General features: G+C 48.1%; 3 non-coding genes and 1 pseudogene across 3 annotated transcripts; all 4 read right to left on the bottom strand.

The window, feature by feature from the left end:
* Window positions 1-3,512: 3,512 nt before the first annotated feature.
* On the bottom strand, window positions 3,513-4,921 carry LOC146209525 (uncharacterized; annotated as a pseudogene).
* Window positions 4,922-5,240: 319 nt separating this feature from the next.
* On the bottom strand, window positions 5,241-5,312 carry TRNAM-CAU (transfer RNA methionine (anticodon CAU)). The gene has a single exon. It is a non-coding gene; the product is annotated as a tRNA-Met (tRNA).
* Window positions 5,313-7,218: 1,906 nt separating this feature from the next.
* Window positions 7,219-7,290, bottom strand: TRNAM-CAU (transfer RNA methionine (anticodon CAU)). Its single transcript has one exon. It is a non-coding gene; the product is annotated as a tRNA-Met (tRNA).
* Window positions 7,291-23,351: 16,061 nt separating this feature from the next.
* TRNAM-CAU (transfer RNA methionine (anticodon CAU)) lies at window positions 23,352-23,423 on the bottom strand. The gene has a single exon. It is a non-coding gene; the product is annotated as a tRNA-Met (tRNA).
* Between the last annotated feature and the right edge of the window lie 611 nt (window positions 23,424-24,034).

Raw genomic sequence — 24,034 nt, forward strand, 5'->3', positions numbered from 1 at the left:
GCCACTCTGCTGGCCACAAGGGTGGGGAAATTAGCAGTGTATTAGTATCTTCGTGGTTGCTCAATGACAATAAAAATGTCAGTAGCAGAGCGTGGTTTCGATCCACGGACCTCTGGGTTTTGATCCCAGCACGCGACCCCTGCGCCACTCTGCCTTTTTTTCTTAATGCCGGCTTCGACGCACAATACACAACATACAAAAGTGATTAAAACGTGTCAGCAAACCTTTAGCGGACACGACGCGTTAAAATTTATTCATCTCTACCAAGCTGTTAAGCTGGTCTATCCATTCTTGTGGCTCGGGGAGTGTTCGATACACTTCCCTCAAACGTACAACACTTTCTATAAAATGTTCCCGCACAGGGCGCACATCAACATCTGCATTGTTGAACTGCATTCGCGTTTTCCACAAGCTGTGGAGGCCGAGGAGCATAATTGTATCCAGTGGACTATTGTCAGCGTGTAAAACCGGAAGGAATCTTATGCCGTACATATCTAGGGGTAATTCTTTTTTCAAAGTCCTTTGAAGCCCATCCCAGAAAAAGATGGGATCCCAACAATCCAGGAATACGTGTTCTATGGTTCCAGCTTTCTTACATAGGTAACAGTTAGTTGTCCAGGGTACAAAAAGACCTTTTTCATGAAGCCATGTTTTTACTGATAACTTGTTAGTATGAAGTTTAAAGAAAAAGGATTTGACCGAGGGTAACACCGGAAATCTCTTCACTCTGTACAAAACATCTCCTCCTGGGCCTCCACATAATGGCAAACGGTAAAGTGGAACCGGAATCATTACATCCAATAAATCTGAGTACAATTTTTTCCGCGTGACATCACTCAAGTATTGCATCGAAAATCGCGCATGCAGCATCCCGTATGCAAGTACCACTTCGCGTAGGTACCCTCTCCCAGCCCCACCCATAGCATGACAAGAGCATACCACATATCCTGGAAGGAGTCTGCACAGTCGGAGTTGCACAACTATGCGCAGGAACATGTCATTTTGATTTCGCAGAAACATAAATCGTGAGACGACTTGCCTCAAACACAAATATGCAAGGCCTAGCCCACCTTTTTTTGCAGACAGGAACAAGTTTGTCCGACTGGTTCTTTCCCACGTCAATGCCCAAATAAAACCGGCGAAAACACGGTGCAATTTTTGAATGCTGATCCGAGAGGCACTGAGCACATTCATGACATACCATATTTTTGCAGTGAGAAATATATTGCACACGGTAGCCCGCGAAAATACAGATAATTGCCTTCCTTGCCACGCATCAGTGTTTTCTTTTGCATTTAAAGTTTCATCTTTCCAATACGAATCAGGGTCCCGGTATGCTTGGAGAGGTACACCTAGACACATTGTAGGAATCGTTGACCACTGCAGTCGAGAGTAGTACTCTGGCGTGTCTTCCCAATTGCCGTGCCAGAAGCCATAGGTCTTTTCCCAGTTTATTAACGCCCCCGTAGACTGACAATATTTGTGGACTACATTTGTGGCTTCACAGATGCTATCTTTATCTGAACAGAAAGCCGCAATATCATCGGCATAGGCCAATATTTTAACATGCGCTGACTGTAGCCTGAAGCCCGTTACGCTCTCATTATTTCGGATAGCCAAGCAAAGAGGCTCAAGGTAGAGTGCAAACAACAGGGGCGACATGGGACAGCCCTGCCTAACTGACGACCGCACTTGCAGGCTTTCGGTCAGTTCTCCGTTTACTATAATTCGCGTTGTGCAGTTGGCATACGCCATTCTGAGGTCGTCTGTTAATAAATCCCCAACATTGGAGTGATACAGTATGGCAAACAGCACATCATGCGACACCCGGTCAAATGCTTTTGCGAGATCCAGTTGGATCATTGCCACACGGCCACCAAGTGCGTCACAACATTCTAGTACGCTTCGCGCTACGTGAATGTTCGTGGCGATGCTCCGTCCCTTTATGCCACAAGTCTGATGCTTGCCAACCAGCTTTGTTAACACACTGCAGTCGTCTTGCCAACACTTTCATAAATATTTTATAATCAACGTTGGTGAGGCTTATCGGGCGATAAGACCCCACCAACAAACGCTTTTCCGGCTCCTCAGTTTTCTGAATCAGTGTGATATGAGAAGTTCTGAAGGACAGTGGAACACGGTTTTGCTCATAAGCTTCATTGATAACCTTCAGGAGGAGGTGAGCTATCATTGGCTTAAACATTTTATAAAAGGACGCCCCTAATCCGTCAGGGCCCGGTGCTTTACCAGCTGGCAGAGCGTCTATTGCGTCCTCTATTTCTTCGACGCAAATTGACATTTCTAGTCGCTCCTTTTCTTCATCACAAGCTTGGGCATTAGAGACAAAAATCCTGCTTCAAAATCCCCTACGATTTTTCGCGGGTGACCAAGTAGGTCTTTGAAATGACCGGCAAGTACATGTTTGATAACACTGCCGTCCGACGAAACATCATTCCCACTTCGTATTTTCCGTATTTCCTTACGGCTCGCGTATCGCTTTTCGTCCGATAAAGCACGCTTTGTAGGTGCTTCAGCGGCCCACAGCTTCTCAGACCGTGCGCGAATAACCGCCGCTCTGTACTTATCTGCATCTAATCTTTCCAACTGTATCTTGATGCTCCTTAATTCTTTGGAAAATGTACCTGGTTGAGCGGATTCTATACCAGTAAGGAATTCTAGTTGCTCACACAGGTGTTTTTCGTTTTGTTTCTGTTCAAATCGCAGTTTACTACTTTTTTCAATTGCCTGCAGTTTAACTGCCTGTTTAAATTCTTCCCAGCCCACGGAACCACTTATCGGCTGCTCTGCGAGCAACGTTTTTAGCTCCTCCTCAACGTCCTTAACATAACCCTCGTCCTCCAACAATTTCGTGTTGAGTTTCCATAAGTCCCAATTAAAGCTGTTTTTGCTTTGATTTCTGCCGATGTTTGCAATCACTAGACAGTGATCACTAAAGCACACTGGTCTAACCTCATACGATGTACACAGCGGCACTAATTCAAGCGATGCATACAACCGATCAAGTCGTGCGTGGCTACTGCTTTGAAAATGAGTGAATTGCAGTTGAGTAGCATTTGCAAACACACTTCCAACATCTTCCAAGTTGTGACCGTGAACAACTGAATTCAGGATCTCCGCACTCTTATCCATCACTGTCAAGCATTTTACATGGTTTTCAGCGCGACAAACACAGTTGAAATCCCCCAATAAAACTATGACCTTTTCACAATCTAGGTACGTCTGGAAACGTTCAAAAAACATTATTCTCTCGGAAGCTATATTAGGTGCATACACACACATAACTCTGAAGTTTACATCGTAATGTGAAAAATGAACAATCAGGAGCCGGCCACTTTGACACGAAAACAGTGACTGCACATTTATACCAACATTGTTACGTATGAAAAGGGCACAGCCGCCAGAGGAACCAACTGAATGACACACACAAACGTCGAAATGCAGTCTGAAAGCGGACACCATACGATCTATCGCTTCTTGGCTATCAATTTTGCTTTCTTGAACAGCTACTACGTGCAGATCGTTCTCAATGAAAAGGCGGTTAAGCTGGCACTGTCGCCTTCTTGCTCCGAGGCCCCGTACGTTTATTGTAGCTACACGTAGCGCTTCAGGGAGGTTGATTGCCATGTCGAAGAAAGGAAAGGACCCTATCTCATGGTGTCTACATAAACGACAAACCCCGGAACCCCATGCCACCTCTGTATGGCATGAACTACACAAAACTACGGAGGCGGTTTACCCGCCTGCCGAGATTCTACAGGAATGTTCGGACGCGGCTTCAAGGTCGAACGCCTCATACCTGATGTTTTAGTCGGCGGCTCGTCTCCGCCACTGGCACCAAGTTGGAGCACATTCGGAGCGAGTTGGTCGTGCGGCAGTTTTCCGACCGTTTGGCTGACCGCTGTACCGAGAACGTCCATTGGCTGGGTGTCGCTAACCACAGAGTCAGATAATGTCACAGCCGCACCATTCGGCACGACGGCGACGGCCGATGCAGACTCTGGGGAAGACTTCTCGGGCGTTGCGCCTGCGACAGGTTGACACTCCAGTTGTTCCGTCTGTGGGGCGCCTACCGTGGTCTCTTGCAGCGACGATACAGTAGCCGCTCTCGATGTCTCCTCCGCGTCTGCTTCATCCATGAGCAGTTCGACACGTCTCCGCTGCTCACGGGCCCGGCGACGCTGGCGTACGTCCGAGAACACTGGTTCTCATCATGTCCGAAGCGACGGCAGGAACCGCACCGTGGAATGCGGCAGTCGCGCCGAATGTGGCCCGTGCCTCGACACCGCAGACAGAGGGGAGCCCTGCCCGCAACGACCACAAGGGCTAGCTCTCCAGCGACGTTCACCTGGTGGGGCAGGTCGTCCAGCTTCACGCCGGCATTCAACTTCAACGCCACAAGCCTCGTGGTCGAACCCTTATCCGCCACATCCTGTGCGCGCCACCGCTCCTTAGATATGTCGGTCACTTTGCCGAACGGCGCGAAAGCGAGCCGCACGTCCTCGTCCGGTACGCTGGGCAGCAGCCAATGTAGCTTCATTCGGATGTCTCGGTTCGCCGGGTCAATCACGAGGCATCGAGCAGCTTTCACTTTCAGCTCACCCATTTGCACAATCTTCTTTACGCCCACATCGTCCTTAAAGTTTACGGCCCAAACGTGCCTCATGCGGTACGCCCCGAGGGCGATAACTCCCGGCAGGAGCGATAGGGAAGCGAGCGCCTCCCGGAAGTCTTCCACCCGGTATGGGCGAGCCCTGATGTCACCGTGCAAGAAAACAGTGTTTAGAACGAATCGTCCTGTAGGCAAACTAGGCAATACGACCTGGTATTCTTCACCCGATGCGAAAACCCTGTCACCGCGGCTCGACATGGCCGCTGTAGCCACTCCAACGGAGCTCGTCATAACACGTCCGTCACGCTCGGTGGCCGGAAGTGGACTGCGCCACTCTGCTTTTTTTTCGTTATTGCCGACTTGGCCATTCAAAACAAGACGATGAACAATTAAACGTGCCAGCACACTTTCGCGTGACACGGCGGGTTAAAACTTTTTCAATTTTACCAAACTGTCAAGCACATGAGTCCATTGTGGCAGCTCGGGGAGTGTCATATGCACTTCCTTGAACCGCACTACACAGTGTATGAAATGTTCTGGGTACAAGGGTGGGGGAAATTAGCAGTGTATTTGTATCTCCGGGGTTACTCAATAAAAATAAAAATATCATTAGCAGAGCGTGGTTTCGATCCACGGACCTCTGGGTTATGGGCCCAGCACGCTTCCACTGCGCCACTCTGCTTTTTTTTTCTTTATTTCCAGACCTAGGACGTACACAAAAAAGACACATGTGACATCAATAACATGACAAAATAAAAGATCAAGCATTGACTTAAAGCTTCGGCCTTCCTTAGCTGAAGTTGTCGGATTAAAAATCCCTCATATGTGACAACCCTTCAAAACTAACCAACCATTCTGACTCTAGTTTTAACGCTTTCTGTTCATCCACATATGCCCGTATGCTTTCTCTAAAGAGCTGTCTCGCTGAACGTGCATCGACGTCACCATGCTCTACAGCCATTCTGCTTTTCCATATGCTGTGGAGAGCCAGTCGCATCAAAAGATCCAACGGTGTAACATTGTTCGCTTCTACTGGCAAGAATCGAATACCATGTGGGCTTATGGGTAGTTCCTTTTTAAGCGTCCTCTGGAGCACGTCCCATAAAAATATGGCGTTCCAGCATTCGAGAAACACGTGTTCAATCGTCTCCTCTTTCCTTCATATTATGCAGTGGACACCCCAGGGTACAAAAAGCCCTTTCTGTTCCTTCCATTTCTTTACCTCCAATGTTCCAGTGTGCAGCTTAAAAAAGAACGTTTTCATCCCTGCCGGCACCATCATCCTCTTCACTCTTTTAAGAACATTTTTGCCCCCGGTAGACGAGTACACAGCTCTGTACAACGGTTCTGGAAGCACCACATCGCACAAGTCTTTATACAGTTTTTTCCGGTTTACACTCCACTAATAGTCTAAAGTAAACCGCACCATCAAGAACCTGTACGCCAAGACCACTTCCCTTAGATACCCGTGGACACCTCCTGACATGCGGTCAGAAGAAACGACAATTCCCGGGAGAGCTTGACCCAGGCGTAACTGACAGTCCGTACGAAGAAATGGATTTTTCACATTCCTCAAAAACATGAAACGATTGACTAACTGGCGCAGAAACAGATGTGCCAAACCAAGCCCGCCGTCCTTCACCCGGCGGAAGAGATTTGTCCGACTTGTCCGTTCCCACGAAGACCCCCACACAAAGACGGCAAAGATACGATGCATCTTTTGGAAATTAGCTCTTGAACAATATAACACTTGAAGCACGTACCAAACTTTTGTCACTAAAAACAAATTACAAATCGTGGCCTTCGCAAACACCGACCACTGCCATCCATTCCATTTGTCCACTCTATCTTTCAATTTACCGACTTGGTTTTTCCAGTATGGGTCACTGTCCCGATACGATTCAAGAGGGGCACCAAGGTAGCTGACAGGGTTGGTAACAAATTTCAAGTTAGCAAAAATGCCTGGGGTCGCTGGCCAGTCACCGTGCCAGAAGCCCAGGCACTTGCCCCAGTTAACAGCACTGCCGCTTACAGCGCAAAAATCTTTTACAGTTTTCACAACTTCTACGATGCTTTCGTAGTCTACACAAAACATCGCGACATCATCGGCATAAGCCAAAAGCTTCACTTCTGCTTGATGCAGCTTGAAGCCCCGCATTTTCTCATGCTTGATAATGCTTAAACATAAGGGTTCAAGATAGATACAAAAGAGAAGAGGTGAAAGGGGGCAACATTGACGAACTGAGCGTTGGACAGCAATACTGTCACCGACAGATTTGTTCACAATTAGTCTAGTTGTACCAGCACTGTAAGCCATAGCCACTCCTTCTCTGATGACGCATCCGACCTTGACATAGTCTAATATACACAAAAGCTAGTCGTGGGGCACTCTATCAAAAGCCTTTTCAAGATCTATTTGGAGCATTGCTACTCCAAGTCCACCAGCATCGCAACATTCAAGAATGGCCCTCGCGATGTGAATGTTCGTAAAAATGGACCTGTCTTTAATACTCTGCTGGGCACAAGGGTGGGGAAATTAGCAGTGTATTAGTATCTTCGGGGTTGCTCAAAGCAAATAAAAATATCAGTAGCAGAGCGTGGTTTCGATCCACGGACCTCTGGATTATGGGCCCAGCACGCTTCCACTGCGCCACTCTGCTTTTTTTTTTTCTTTATTGCCTGGCTTTGACACAAATACACCGCACTGGAACTCAAAACAACAGGAAAAAAGGAATAATATATGTACACAAAGGTAGCTAGCGTTGCCTAACACCCACTGAGGGGCAGGCATTGTCATGTTAAAATTTCTTGAGCACCGTCAAAGGTTCCAGCTTTGACAGCCACTCAGGAGCACATGGCTGCAATTTAAGCACGTCGAGCCATCGCTGCACACTTCCACGGAAATACATGCGGGCTGGCCGTGCATCTGGATCGCAGTGATAACCAGCCATTCGTGCGCGCCATATACTGTGGAGGCACATTAACATAACCTGGTCTAACGGCATATCATCGTGGTTATCCAATGGCAAATACCTAATGCCATGGGAATCAAGTGGCAACTGTTTTTTTATTGTCCTTTGCAGAACATCCCACAAATATACCCCCTCCCAGCATTGCAAAAACACGTGATCTATTGTCTCTGGCTGTTTGCAGATGAGACATTGGGCCCCCCACGGTAGGAACATACCCTTCTTCTCCATATATGTTTTTACACTCAAAGTACCGGTATGTAGCATAAAGAAAAACGTTTTAGTTCGCATATAACCGTTTGTAGTCTGCCAGCAAGCACCTTCATATAAATCTTGTAATCAACGTTTGTCAGAGCAATGGGCCTGTAAGTCGACAACTGCCTAAGCTTATCTGGTTGGTCAGTTTTCGGAATAAGTACTGTGTGCGACGATCCGAAAGACGGAGGCAGTGCCTTCAGTTCATACGCTTCATTAAATAAGGCACACAACAAAGAGATAGCTGTTCCTTGAACGCTTTATAAATAGCCGCACTCAGGCCATCAGGCCCGGGTGATTTCCCTGGGTTTAAATTTTCTATTGCCTGCTGCACTTTTTCGCTTATTGGCCGCTCCAGTCTTTCTTTTTGTTCCTCGTCAATTTTTGGCATTGCGTCAAGAAAGGATTCTTTAAAACGGTCCAAATAAACCTCTCGGGACGAAAATAGATCTTCATAATACTCCCGGAAAGCTTTCTCGATTCCTTCGTTATCGGTTTCTGTGCGTCCTACCCAATCTACCTCTGCCACGTGATTTCGCCTTGCATTTGCTTTTTCTATTCCCAACGATCTTTTTGTCGGCGTCTCATCCATGGCCAATTTTTCCGCTCTTGCACGCACTAACGCTCCTTGGTATCTGTCTTCCTCTATGAAGTTAATCTGTTCTTTTATTTTTCGAATATCCTCTATCCATCTGCCGGGTGCCTTACATTCCTGTTCGTGTAGTTTTGCAAGCAAAGCCTTAAGCTGGGTTTCTGTAATTTTCTTCTCGTACACCAGGCAACTTGATCTGTCAATGGCTTTAATTTTAATCTGTTCCTTGCACAACTCCCACTGTTTCCAGATTTCGAGCAAAGTCCCTGGCCTCACTTTAATCAATTCATTCAATACCACGCGTCTAAAGGCATCATCATTAAGCAATTTATTGTTCAATTTCCATAACTCCCAGCTAAATGCATTGCTTCGTTTTTTGGTGCCGAATAAACATTGCACCAAACAGTGATCCGTGAATGACATAGGCACAACTCGGTATTCATTGCATGAATGAATCAAATCCAGCGACGCGTAAATTCTGTCCAGACGCGCGTGGCTAGAACCTTGGAAGTGCGTGTACTGAACGGCACGCGGTCCTTCGAAGCAATCAGCCACATCCACCAAATTCGATTCGCTTGTAAACTGCCATAACATTTCAGTGCTCTTGTCTCTGAATCCGCGTGTGCTGGTTTTGTCTCGAGCATTCAGTACACAGTTAAAATCGCCCAACAATACTACCTGCCTTTCCGTACTTAACTGCTGCATAACATTCTCGAAAAACACTGTTCTTTCCTCCACACAGTTAGGAGCGTACACACAAATAATGCGCCACTCAACACCGCTGTATACACAATCAGCCAATACACACCGTCCAGAAGAGCATGAGGAGTAGCCCTTTACAACCAGACCAGGCAGCTTTTTGACGAACAATACACACCCGGCCGATGTCCCAACTGTGTGGCTAACAATGGCGTAAAATCTAGCCGTGAAACGTCGCACCATGCTCCCGGTCTCTTCCTCCCCGTCTACCTTAGTTTCTTTCACGGCATGCACGTCAATATCGTGGTCAATTAAGAGCCGGTGCACCTGGCTCTGCTTCTTTTTGCCTGCCAATCCCCTGACATTTAACGTGGCTACTCTTAAGGTGGTTTCGGGCGCCATTTTCATCAAGGGTGAAGAGACCGAAAGCATGGTGCTTACCTTTCCCGTCTAGCGCGTTGCTAGACGCCGTCATTGGATCCATCCCCATCCGGTGCGAGCGGCTGACCCGGCAGCGGGGGCACTTTATCCGCTGCCCGTCTCTCTGATGAAATGTTTGGCCGCGGACGTAGCGTGGACCGCCGGGATTGCCCTGTTTTTGCTGGTGGCTCGCCGACGCTGGGGGCTGACGCCTGGTTACCTTCGGGTTCGGACTGTGTGTGGGATCGCTTGGCTGGGGCTGGGACGCCTGGCTTACGAACACCGCTGGTGTCCGAGTGCTCCTCCCCATTATCCTGTTCCATACCGTTTGCAGGCTCAGGTGACGTGCCTTCCTCATTGCTAGGGAGCTCAGGTGCAGAGTCCGCTCTTCCCACATCCCTCGCAGCATTGCCGCTTTCTGCCGAGTCCACCGACGAATCAGTCTCCCGTGTCTGCGTTCGCACCTCTCCGGCACCCTTCGCCGCCTCGTCCGCTTCGACCACGTCCATGGTGAGCTCCGCCGACCGTTCCGCAGTTCCATGTCCCGCAGCCGAAGCGTACGAAAGCACACAGGCAGCCTCGTCATGTCCGTAGCGTCTACACTTTGGACAACGCGGTACCTTACATTCACGTCGAACGTGACCGGTACCGCGCCAGCGCAGGCACTGCATCGCTCGCCCAGGCACCACGACAAGGGCTAGCTCTCCGGCAACTCGCAGCTGGTGAGGTAAGTCGTCGATCTTAATTCTGGGTTTCAAATTCAGGAGCACAGTCCTCGTGGTGGACCCCTTCTCCTTGACTCCTTGAACTCTCCACCTTTCCCGGGTCACCTCGGTCACATTCCCAAACGCAGCAAAAGCCGACCGGATGTCGTCGTCTGCCACACCGTGCAACATCCAGTGAAGTCGCAGCTTCACCTGTTGGTCTTCGGGATCATTAGTAAGGCAACGGCGTCCCTTAACATCGAGTTCCTTGAAAGCCGCCAATTTCTTCGCTGCTTCTGTGCAGCTTAACGTGACCACCCAAACATGGTTGATCTGATACGCCCCCAACGCCACAACGTCGGGGAGCGCACCAGCCTTGACCAGGGCGTCGCGGAAATCCTCGACCCTGTATGGCCTGACTCGCACATCGCCGTGCAAAAAAAGCGTGTTAAAAACAACGCGTCCGGTGGGCAAAGTTGGCAGAATAATCTGATACTCCCTATCGTCCATGTCGTCAAGCCTGTTTCCGCGGCTGGAAAGGGCCGCTATCGCCGCTCCGTTGGAGCACATGATTCCGCGACCGTTCACTACGGTGGCCGGAAGTAGAATGCTGCGCCACTCTGCTGGCACAAGGGTGGGGAAATGAGCAGTCTATTTGTATCTTCGGGGTTGTTCAATGAAAAAAAAAAATATCAGTAGCAGAGCGTGGTCTCAATCCACGGACCTCTGGGTTATGGGACCCAGCACGCTTAAACTGCGCCACTTTTTTTTCTTTATTGCCGTGAAAACCAAAACCAAAATACACATAATAAAACACGTCAACTACCCTCGAGCTAACACGTACGTGGCTAAAATCTTTTCAAGTGCACCAACTCATCAAACAGACAATGCCATTGTGGTGGATCCTGCTGTATCCTGAACGTTTCGCGTATATACACCGCACTTTCAATGAAGTTTTCACGCGCCGATCGTGTATCTATATCTGCATGACGCACATGCACTCGTGTTTTCAACAAACTATGGAGGCCAAGGAGCGTGATTAAATCATACGGTGCATCATCGTTCTGCACTGGTAGGAATCTGATACCGTACGGAGTTATAAGAAGTTCCTTTTTAATTGTCCTTTGGAGGACGTCCCATAGAAAGACAGCATCCCAACACTAAGAAAACGTGCTCAATTGTTTCCGGTTCTTTGCACAACAGGCAATTTGTTGTCCATGGGACGAAGATGCCTTTATCATTCAGCCAGGTTTTAACAGGGAGCGTATTAGAGTGAAGTTTGACAAGGAACGTTTTAGCAGATGCCCTCACGGGCATCTTTTTGACTCTTCAAAACGTCCTGTCCTGGGCCTCCACAGTGTAATGCCCGGTAAAAAGGCACCGGCAGCATCACGTCAATGAGATCTTTACATAGTTCTTTTCTGGAAACATTATAAAGGTAATCAAAAGAAAACCGCACTTCCAGCAACTTGCACGAAAAAACAACCTCGTGCAGGTAGCCAGTCACAGTACCAGGCATGTTTTCACATGACACAATCCATTCAGGGAGCAGCCTCTGCAATCGCACTTGCATCACAGTTCTTAGAAAGGTATCTTTTTGATCACGCAGGAATATAAATCGCGAAACCACTTGACGCAAGAACAAATGGGCAAGGCCAAGCCCGCCCCTTTTTAACAGAAATAAACAAATTCGTCCAGGTGGTTTTTTCCCATGTGGATGCCCAAATAAAAACAGCAAAAACGCGGTGCATCTTCTGAATTGAGATTCGTGAGACACACAACACATTGATGAGGTACCACAGCCTCGAAATAAGAAAATCATTGCAAATAGAAGCGCGCGAAAACATTGAGAGTTGCCTTCCTTGCCACGCATCCGCTTTTTCTTTCACTCTGGATGTCTCTTCCATCCAGTGCACGTTGGGTTCTCGATAACAATCTAAAGGTACGCCTAGATATCGCGTTGGGAGAGCAGACCATCGCAGCTTACAGAAGAAATCAGGTGCCACGTTCCAATCACCGTGCCAAAACCCAGAGCTTTTCTCCCAATTGATCATACATCCGGATTGATCACAAAATGTTTGGACGACACCCGTGACTTCACAGATGCTCTTTCTGGTTGCACGAAAAACTGCAATGTCATCACCGTATGCTAGCATTTTCACGTATGCTGATTGAAGCTTGAATGCTAAAATGCGATCGCTATCAATTATAGCCAAGCAAAGTGGCTCTAAATACAATGCAAAAAACAGGGGTGAGAGCGGACAGCCCTGCCTTACCGATGACCGTACTGAGATGCTGTCAGTTCACCATTCACTATAATGCGGGTCGTGCAGTTCGCATAAGCCATTTTAACACCCTCCACTATGACTTCGCCAAGGTTAGAATGCACCAAAATGGAAAAAAGAATTTCGTGAGAAACACGGTCAAAGGCTTTCACCAAATATAATTGCATCATGGCTATCTGACCACCGAGTGCATCAACACATTCTAATAGGGTTCTTGCGACATGTATATTCCTGGCAATGGATCGACCCTTGATGCCGCACGTTTGATGAAGCCCAACCAATTTTTTTACGCTTTGCAGATTTTTTGCTAAAACCTTCATGTACACCTTGTAGTCAACACAACAGTCGTTTCTCCGGATCATCTGTCTTGGGTATTAGCACAATGTGCGATGTAGAGAAACACAATGGAACAGTATTACCTTCATAAGCTTCAGTGATTGCATCGAGCATAAACTGAGCCGCATACTGCTGAAAAGTTCTAAAGAAGGCAGCGCTTAGACCATCCGGCCCAGGGGCTTTCCCAGGTGTCAGGTCATCTATTGCAGATTCTATCTCCTGCAACGTTATCGGTGTTTCTAGGCGCGCTTTATTTTCGTCATCCAGTGCAAGCATCAGTCTTAGAAAATCTGTTTGAAAGCCGCCTACAGTCTCAAGCTCAGCGCTAAGCAGTTCTTCAAAGTGCTCTGCTACCGCACGCTGAATATCTTGAGCATCTTCAGTGATATGGCCGGCATACCTTATACTCCTTATTTCTTTCTGGCAGGCGTATCATTTCTCGTCTGCTAGCGCTCGTTTTGTCGGCACTTCTCCAGCTCAAAGATTTTCAGCCCTTGCACGTATGACAGCCGCTGTGTATCTTTCGCTATCGATTATTTCAGCTCACTTTTAATCTCTATTTTAGTGGCGAAATTTTCTGGCAGAGTACTTTCCATGCTCAAAAAAAACTCAAGTTGTTCATTCAGTTCTTTTTCTTTCTCATTATGCCGCACCTTACTGCTCTTTCCTATGGATTTCAATTTGACCCACTTTTCGAAGCTGTCCCATTCCGCTACAAAACTTACTGGTCGCATAGCCAGACGATTTTCAAACTCGGTCTTAACCCGTAAGGAACTCTTCATCGGCGAGATGTTTGGCATTCAGTTTCCATAGGTACCAGTTAAAGCGCGATTTCTTTCCTGCCCTACCGAACACTGCACTCACGAGACAATGATCGCTGAAAGACACAGGTTTGACCTCATATGCAGTACATAGGGAAACAAGATCAACCAAGGCATACACCCTGTCCAATCTAGCACAGCTATCTCGCTGAAAGTGCGGGAACTCTGGTTGGTTTCCAGTGGAGAACACACTACCAACATCCTCAAGGCCGTATTCATGCACAAGTGCATTCAACAGCTCGGAGCTTCTGTCCCTTGGAGGTTTACACTTCGCCGCTCGGTCCACAACTGCGCACACACAGTTGTAATCGCCAAGTACAAGCAGGATTTTGTCGACCTTCAACCAAAATTCAATAGGCTCAAATAACAATTCACGTTCGCATTCTGAATTGGGAGCATACACACACAACACGCCAGCATAAATTGTAGTAGGTGAAATCAGTAATCAAAAGCCGAAAACTTGGACAGGCTAAAACGAACTCTGCACTTAGTCCCAGCGTGTTACGTATAAATAAAAGGCATCCTCCCGATACGCCAACAGAATGGCATACACACACATAAAAGTTTGTTTGAAAAGAAGCCACCATACGGTCAGTGCTTTCTTGGCTCTCAATCTTTCACTCTTGCACAGCTGCTATATCTATATCATTATCCACAAGGAGGCGACTGAGCTGGCATTGTCGCCTTTTCGCTCCCAGCCCTCCGACATTCAAAGTAGCTACTTGTAACGCCGAATTAAGCTTGAGAGTCATGTGTTAGAAAGGGACGCCCATACCCGCATGGTGCCTACCTTCATGGTTGCGTGGCCTCCGCTTCTGAAGAACAGCGGCATATGTGTGCATGTATTGTCCTCCCAGCAGAACGTCGGGCTGCATTCAAACGAAGTCCAAGCACCGTCTTTCATTTTTTTTCACACACGCCTAACTTGGTTGCAGAATGTTCCTTACGCTGGTCGCTGCAGCCGACCCACAAATCGTTCCAGACACCACAAAAACTACGGGTGCGGTTTCCCCGCCTGTTGAGTGTTAGCCGAGAAGTTTGGTCTCAAAGTTGATCTTCGGATGCCCGCAGTTTTCGGCGGCGGCTCATCAGACACGCCGCCTGGCAGCTGAGTCTTCTCGAAGCTTTCCTCGTGTGGACGTTTCGCGGCAATTAAGGCCGCTGACTCCGGCGCAACTTCCATGGCATCAGTACAAGGAGGCTCAGAACTGAGATGCTCCTCAGCGTCAGAAAACCTAATTACGTCTTCTGACGCTTCCTTTGAGGCGCTTTTGTGGTCCTGTTGGTCCTGCGATGGAACGTGCAAGACGTGCAGAGTTTCATTCTTTTCACTTGAGACCGTCACCTTATGCTTAGTTCAAACAGTCATGGAAGGCGCGTCCTGTTTCGTTGACTGTCCTCTAATGTCAGCCGCCTCCTCCGCATCCACCTCATCCATTATCAACTCGGACGAGCCTTCGCTGGTCCCAGGTCCGGCAATGCTTGCGTAGGTACGTGCACACTGGCGGTCTTCATGCCTGAACCGTCGACAGGTTTTGAAACGAGGAACCCGGCACTCCTTGCGGATGTGCCCCGTACTCCGACAGCGTAGGCACAAGGGAGGTCTGCCTGGCACAACAACGAGCGCCAGCTCACCGCTAACGTTCAGCTGATGTCGCAGGTCGTCCAGCTTCACGCCATCTTTCAACTTAAGCGTGACAAGTCGAGTAGTTGAGCCATTTTCTACCATACCTTTCACACGCCAGGGCTCCCTTGTAACTGCCAACACTTTTCCATACGGCGTAAAGGAAGCAAGAACATCGTCGTCTGGCACGTTGTGTAACCGCCAGTGAAGTTTCAGTCGCACGTCCTGGTTGGCCGGGTCAATTACCAAGCAGCGACCGTTTTTCACACACAACTCGAATACACTAACAAGCTTGGTCACCGCTTCAGGATGCTTGAGAGTGACAGCCCAGACGTGGCTCATCCGATACGCCCCCATCGCAACAACATCGGGGATCAGCGAGTGCTGTGCCAACGCGCCGCGGAAATCTTCCGCCCGGTACGGGCGGGACCTGATATCGGCGTGCAAAAAAAACCGTATTCAAAACAACCCGACCTGTTTGCAGTGCAGGCAAAACAAATTGATAAGTCCTGTTACCGCGGCCTGACATGGCCGCTGAAGCCGCCCTGCATCTTGCGCCCTGCATCTTGCGTCCGTTCACTGGCGTGGCTGGAAGCAGAATCCTACTTGCACTGCGCCACTCTGCTGGCCACAAGGGTGGGGAAATTAGCAGTGTATTAGTATCTTCGGGGTTGCTCAATAAAAATAAAAATATCAGTAGCAGAGCGCGGTTTCGATCCACGGACCTCTGGGTTATGGGCCCAGCACGCTTCCACTGCGCCACTCTGCATTTTCTTTTCTTTATTGCCTGGCTTTGACACAAATTCACCGCACTGGAACTCAAAACAACAGGAACAAAGGAATAATATATGTACGCAAAGGTAGTTAGCGTTGCCTAACACCCACTGAGGGGCAGGCATTGTCATGTTAAAATTCCTTGATCACCGTCAAAGGTTCCAGCTTTGACAGCCACTCAGGAGCACATGGTTGCAATTTAAGCACGTCGAGCCATCGCTGCACACTTTCACGGAAATACATGCGGGCTCGCCGTGCATCTGGATCGCAGTGATAACCAGCCATTCGTGCGCGCCATATACTGTGGAAGCACATTAACATAACCTGGTCTAACGGCATATTATCGTGGTTATCGAATGGCAAATACCTAATGCCATGGGAATCAAGTGGCAACTGTTTTTTTTTGTCCTTTGCAGAATATCCCACAAATATACCCCCTCCCAGCAATGCAAAAACACGTGATCTATTGTCTCTGGCTGTTTGCAGATGAGACATTAGGCCCCCCACGGTAGGAACATACCCTTCTCCTCCATAAATGATTTTGCACTCAAAGTACCGGTATGTAGCATAAAGAAAAACGTTTTAGCTCCCGGAGCAACTTGCATTTTCTTTACGCGTTTTAATACATTACTTCCTGTGCCTCCATAGTATAAAGCTCGGTACAAGGGCACCGGGAACACCACTTTACAAACATCCTTGTATAATGTTCTCCTGTTAACAATACTTAAATACTCTTTCGAAAAACGTGCACTTAAGAATTTCACGCTCAAAACAATTTCCCTAAAGAATCCAAACAGAGAACCAGGCATACATTGAGTATAAACTACGAAATCAGGCAGCGCTCGACCAAGTCTTTGTTGACACACTGTGCGCACGAATGAATCGCTGGCATCCCTAAAAAACATAAACCGGTTGACAATCTGTCGCACAAACAAATGACCCAGACCAAGCCCCCCATGCTTCACCTGCCGGAACAAATTTGTCCGACTGCACCTCTCCCAAATCGAGGCCCAAACAAACACGGCAAAAACTCGATGCAATTTTTGCACATTTACACGGGAGCAATGCAACACTTGCATAACATACCATAACTTACTAATTAAAAACAGGTTGCAAACTGCGGCTCTTGCAAATATTGATAATTGAGCGCTTTTCCATTTCTCCGCTTTTTCACGGGTTTCTTTGACCTGCTCTAGCCAGTATGGCTCGCTTTCCTTGTAAAATTTCAAGGGCACACCCAAGTATTTTGCAGGCGTTGTAACCCACGAAACATTAGCGAAAGTGTCGGGGGTCAGCTGCCATTCTCCGTGCCAAAATCCCAGGCACTTACCCCAGTTAACTTTACTCCCTGTGACTTTGCCAAAATGTTTTACCACATCCACTGTCCTCTTTATACTCTCCTTATTTACACAATAAACCGCCACGTCGTCTGCGTAAGCCAGCAATTTGACTTCTGACTCCTGCAGTCGAAAACCATCAATGTCATTGTTTTGTAGGATGCTTAAACACAACGTTTCAATATAAATGCCGAACAAAAGAGGGCTGAGGGGGCAACCTTGGCGCACCGAACGTCGTACGTTGATGGGGGCCCCAAGTGACTTATTGACAATTAATCTCGTAGTGCAGTTACGGTACGCCAAAGCAACTCCCTCTCGAATAACAGAGCCGACATTAACATAGTCTAATATACTGAGCAGAATAGTATGTGCCACACAATCAAAAGCTTTCTCCAAGTCCAACTGCAGTAACGCAACACATGCATGAGTTGCATCGCAGCATTCGAGCACACTTCTCGCTTTGTGAATGTTCTGAAAGATAGATCGCCCTTTGATACCGCACGTTTGGTGAGGGCCCACTAGTTCGCATACAACCGTTTGTAGTCTTCCAGCAAGCACCTTCATATAAATCTTGTAATCAACGTTTGTCAGAGCAATGGGCCTGTAAGACGACAACTGCCTAAGCTTATCTGGTTGGTCAGTTTTCGGAATAAGTACTGTGTGCGACGATCCGAAAGACGCAGGCAGTGCCTTCAGTTCATACGCTTCATTAAATAAGGCACACAACAAAGGAGATAGCTGTTCCTTGAACGCTTTATAAAAAGGCGCACTCAGGCCATCAGGCCCGGGCGATTTCCCTGGGTTTAAATTTTCTATTGCCTGCTGCGCTTCTTTTTCGCTTATTGGCCGCTCCAGTCTTTCGTTTTTGTTCCTCGTCAATTTTTGGCATCGCGTCAAGAAAGGATTCTTTAAAACGGTCCAAATAAACCTTTCGGGACGAATATAGATCTTCATAATTCTCCCGGAAAGCTTTCGCGATTCCTTCGTTATCGGTTTCTGTGCGTCCTGCCCAATCTACCTCTGCCACGTGATTTCGCCTTTCATTTGCGTTTTCTATTCCCAACGATCTTTTTGTCGGCGTCTCAACCATGGCCAAATTTTCCGCTCCCGCACGCACCAGTGCTCCGCGATAACGGTCTTCGTCATTCAGTTGAAGTCTTTGTTTTATTTTTCTAACGTCGTCCATGTATAACCCTGGCGTGTTACACTCCAGGGCAAACAATTTATCTAGCAAAGATCTTAAATGCATTTCATTTTGTTTTTCTTGAAACCGTATGCAGCTGGCCTTTTCTATAGCTTTGATTTTAATTTGTTGCTTACACAGTTTCCATTCTTGACCCAGTTCGTGGGTGTCCTCCTGACAAATCTTACCAATTTCTTCTTCTACTAGTCTGGTGAATTGCTCGTCGTTCAGCAGTTTATTATTTAAATTCCACAATTTCCAATTAAAACCGCTACCTCCCTTTCTTGTTCCAATTGTACACAGAACCATGCAGTGATCCGAGTACGTTACCGCCAAAACATAATAATCCTGGCATTTTGGAACCATGTTCTGCGGACATATAAATACTGTCAAGGCGGGCGTGGCTAGCACCCTGAAAATGAGTATACTGAACCCGTCGTTCGCTCGTGAGGCACTCTGCAACGTCCACCAGTGCAAACTCGTCAATCAAGCACGAAAGTACCTGTGTGCTACGATCCCTAAATGTACGATGGCTAGTTTTGTCACCGGAGCTCAGTACACAATTGAAATCTCCCAGAAAGATAAGTTGCTTATCCGTGTTTAAATACTCTTCAACAAAATCAAACAAAGCAGCTCTCTCATCAACTACCGTAGGTGCATATATACAAACAGCACGCCACTCAGCCGAGCAAAAACTAAAATCGAGGACCACACCCCGACGGAAAAAAAGCATGCGACTGCACTACAAGACCCGGCAACTTCTTCACAAACAGGACGCATCCAGCAGAAGTACCGACTGCATGGCTGACAACTGCGTAAAACCGCGACGTGAAACGTTGCACCATGCTCTCGGTCTCTTGTTCACCCTGGACTTTTGTCTCTTGAACTCCAAGTATATCAATGTCACTTTCATTTAAAAGGCGCAGGACCTGGCTCTGCTTCCTTTTCGCTGCTAGACCTCTCACGTTGAGGGTCGCAACCGTTAGTGACAGTACATAAGCCATTTTCTTAGAGTGAAAAAAGGCCAAGAGCATGGTGCTTACCTTTCACGTCTAGCATGGCGCTAGACGCTTTCGTTGACGCCAGAGCCATGAGGTTGGACTGGCAGACCTTGTGACAGGGGCGGCTTTTCGGCAGCTCTCCTATCCGTCGAGACATTCGGTCTTGGTTTGAAGGTCGCCCTCCTCCCTATTGGCGTTTTTATCGGCGGCTCGTCGTGGCTAGCTGCCTCTGCCTCGTTCGTCTCACTGGCGCTCCCGTCGTGGGCACGCTTCGCAGGGCCCTGGACGTTGGTCGCTCGGCCGCTGCTCCCTTCGAGGGTCCCCCGTCTGCCCGCAGACTCCAGAAGCTCAATTTTTGAGCTCTCGGCATCGCTCACCCTTTCTTACTCCGACGGTCCGTTGCTTGGCAGTGCCACTTCCCTGTCTGGTCCACCGAGCATCTCGTCCCCACCCCCGGGGGCACCAACATGCATGGTGCTGCTGTTAGCTTTTCAGCTTCTCCGACCCCTTTTGCGGCCTCCTCCGTCTCTGCGACATCCATTTGGTGCTCCGTCACGTCCGCCCTCGCTGTTGGTGCAGCAGCCACTGCATACTTTCGTACGCAATCTTCCTCGGAGTGGCCGGAACGCTTACATGTCGAACACCGCGGAATCTTACATTCCCAGCGCACATGACCGGTCCCGCGGCAGCGCAGGCACTGCATTGGCCGCCCAGGCACAACAACAAGGGCCAACTCCCCTGCTACTCTTATCTGGTGAGGCAGGTCTTCTATCCTCATCCCAGGCTTCAACTTCAGAAGCACGGTTCTCGTAGTTGAACCATTTTCGTGCTCGCCCTGGACTCGCCACCGCTCACGGGCCACTTCGGTCACCTCACCGAAAGCCGCAAAAGCAGTTCGGATATCCTCATCCGCCACGCCGTGAAACATCCAGTGGAGCCGTAGCTTCACCTGTTGGTCCTCCGGGTCAATGACGATACACCGTCGACCTTTCACTTGAAGCTCCTTGAAGGCTAGCAGCCGGTTGGTTGCTTCCGTGCTGTTCAAAGTCACCGCCCAGACATGGTTTATTTGGTAAGCCCCCAAGGCCACCACGTCTGGGAGCGTACCAATCTTGGCCAGGGCGTCCCGGAAATCTTCAACCCTGAAGGGTCGCACTCGTACCGTCTTTGCCAAAAGTAACCAGGCTGCTGCGAAGGCAGGCGGAGCAAGAGCGCGGCCGTGTGGCGGCGTTGCGCTCCCTGTTGCTTATCGGTGCTCGTCAGCTCCGAGGGTACAAGAGCTGGCGTAACTTCGCACCCTCATTCTCTCTCGTTGGATGATAAAAACTAGGCGCGTATGATGTGCGGGCTGCGGTTTCACGTGTGGGGAGAGCTTGGTTGTGCCCAGCGATGGCGCTCAAAAAAAAATCAAATAAAAGATCAAGCATTGACTAAAAGCTTCAGCCTTCCTTAGCTGAAGTTGTCGGATTAAAAATCCCTCATATGTGACAACCCTTCAAAACTAACTAACCATTCTGGCTCTAGTTTTAAAGCTTTCTGTTCGTCCACATATGCCCGTATGCTCTCTCTAAAGAGCTGTCTCGCTGAACGTGCATCGACGTCACCGTGCTCTACAGCCATTCTGCTTTTCCATTTGCTGTGGAGAGCCAGTAGCATCAAAAGATCCAACGGTGTATCAATGTTCGCTTCTACTGGCAAGAATCGGATACCATGTGGGCTTATGGGTAGTTCTTTTTTAAGCGTCCTCTGGAGCACGTCCCATAAAAATACGGCGTCCCAGCATTCGAGAAACACGTGTTCAATCGTCTCCTTTTTCCTGCATATTATGCAGTGGACACCCCAGGGTACAAAAAGCCCTTTCTGATCCTTCCATTTCTTTACCTCTAATTTTCCAGTGTGCAACTTAAAAAATAACGGTTTCACCCCTGCCAGCACCATCATCATCTTCACTCTTTTAAGAACATTTTTGCCCACTGTGGACGAGTACACAGCTCTGTACAACGGTTCTGGAAGCACCACATCGCACAAGTCTTTATACAGTTTTTTCCCTGTTTACACTCCACAAATAGTCTAATAAGGGTAGATGGAGAATACCTCAGTAATCTGCGATTTGCGGACGACATTGCCTTGCTCAGCAACTCAGGGGATGAACTGCAAATAATGATTGATGACCTAGACAGGAAAAGTAGAAAGGTAGGCTTGAAAATCAATATGCAGAAGACTAAAGTAATGTTCAACAGCCTCGGGAAGGAACAGCAGTTTACATTAGGTAGTGAAATATGGAAGTAGTAGGCGAATATGTCTACTTAGGACAGGTAGTAACCGCAGATCCGGACCATGAAAAGGAAATCACAAGAAGAATAAGATTGGGATGGAGCGCATTTGGCAAGCACTCGCAGGTTATGACTAGCAGCTTACCGGTATCGCTCAAGAGGAAAGTATACAACTGTTGCATCTTGCCTGTACTCACCTATGGGGCTGAAACGTGGAGGCTAACCAAGAGAGTTCTACTTAAGTTGAGGACAACCCAGAGGGCTATGGAACGAAAAATGGTAGGGTTAACATTAAGAGATAGAAAGCGTGCAGAGTGGGTCAGAGAAATAACTCAAGTTACCGACATTCTAGTAGAAATTAAGAAGAAGAAATGGACATGGGCAGGACATGTAGTGCGAAGAGAGGATAACCGATGGTCGCTAAGGGTAACAAACTGGATTTCAAGGAAAAGAAAGCGTAGCAGGGGGCGGCAGAAAGTAAGGTGGGCGGATGAAATTAAGAAGTTCGCAGGGGTCAAGTGGATGCAGCTAGCACAGAACCGGGTTAAGTGGAGAAATATGGGAGAGGCCTTCGCCCTGCAGTGGGTATAATCAGGCTGATTATGATGATGATGATGAATAGTCTAAAGCAAACCGCACCATCAAGAACCTGTACGCCAAGACCACTTCCCTTAGATACCCGTGGACACCTCCTGACATGCGGTCAGAAGAAACGACAATTCCCGGGAGAGCTTGACCCAGGCGTAACTGATAGACCGTACGAAGAAATGGATTTTTCAAATTCCTCAAGAACATGAAACGATTGACTAACTGTCCCACTGCGCCACTCTGCTGGGCACAAGGGTGCGGAAATTAGCAGTGTATTTGTATCTTCGAGGTAGCTCAAAGAAAATGAAAATATTAGTAGCAGAGTGTGGTTTCGATCCATGGACCTCTGGGTTATGGGCCCAGGACACTTCCACTGCGCCACTCTGCTGGGCACAAGGGTGGGGAAATTAGCAGTGTATTTGTATCTTCGGCGTTGCTCAATGAAAATAATAATATCAGTACCAGAGCGTGTTTTCGATACACGGACCTCTGGGTTATGGGCCCAGCACGCTTCCACTGCGCCACTCTGCTGGGCACAAGGGTGGGGAAAGTAGCAGTGTATTTGTATCTTCGGCGTTGCTCAATGAAAATAAAAATATCAGTACCAGAGCGTGTTTTCGATACACGGACCTCTGGGTTATGGGCCCAGCACGCTTTCACTGCGCCACTCTGCTGGGCACAAGGGTGGGGAAAGTAGCAGTGTATTTGTATCTTCGGCGTTGCTCAATGAAAATAAAAATATCAGTACCAGAGCGTGTTTTCGATACACGGACCTCTGGGTTATGGGCCCAGCACGCTTCCACTGCGCCACTCTGCTGGGCACAAGGGTGGGGTAGCAGTGTAAAAAAAAAAAATATCTGTAGCAGAGCGTGGTTTCGATCCACGGACCTCTGGGTTATGGGCCCAGCACGCTTCCACTGCGCCACTCTGCTGGGCACAAAGGTGGGGAAATTAGCAGGGTATTTGTATCTTCGGGGTTGCTCAATAAAAATAAAAATATCCGTAGCAGAGTGTGGTTTCGATCTGCAGACTTCTAGATTATGTGCCCAGCAGGCTTTCACTGCGGCAGTCTGCTTTTTTTTTCTTTATTGCCAAATTTATTATCAGATTTTCCACATAAAGAACATTACTCCAGAACACACAAAATGGGTTAAAGCCACGCCATTTAGGCGGCGTGGTCCATTACAAATCAGGCGTTTGCTGCAACACTTCCATTCTCGGAATCCACTAAACTACTTTGTCTTGCGTCTTGAAAACTTCAATAACTCCCGCAACGGCTTTGCGAAAATACTACTCTATTTTCCTCGCATCAACGTCTGCATGCCTGAAAGCCATTCTGGATCGCCGATACTGTGCAGGCCCATTAACATTATCATGTCCAGCAGTAGCCCATCATCATCTTCAAATGGTAAACATCGAATTGCGATTGCGTCTACGGGTACGCCTTTTTTATTCGTTCGTTGTAGAATGTCCCAGAAGAAAAAAGCTTCCCAACAGTCTAAGAAAACATGTTCGATAGTTTCTTGCTTGCGGTATATGAAAC

This window comes from Amblyomma maculatum, chromosome 1 (genome assembly GCF_055883805.1).
Source record: "Amblyomma maculatum isolate TAMU_Amacu chromosome 1, ASM5588380v1, whole genome shotgun sequence".
NCBI classification, from domain to species: Eukaryota; Metazoa; Arthropoda; class Arachnida; order Ixodida; family Ixodidae; genus Amblyomma; species Amblyomma maculatum.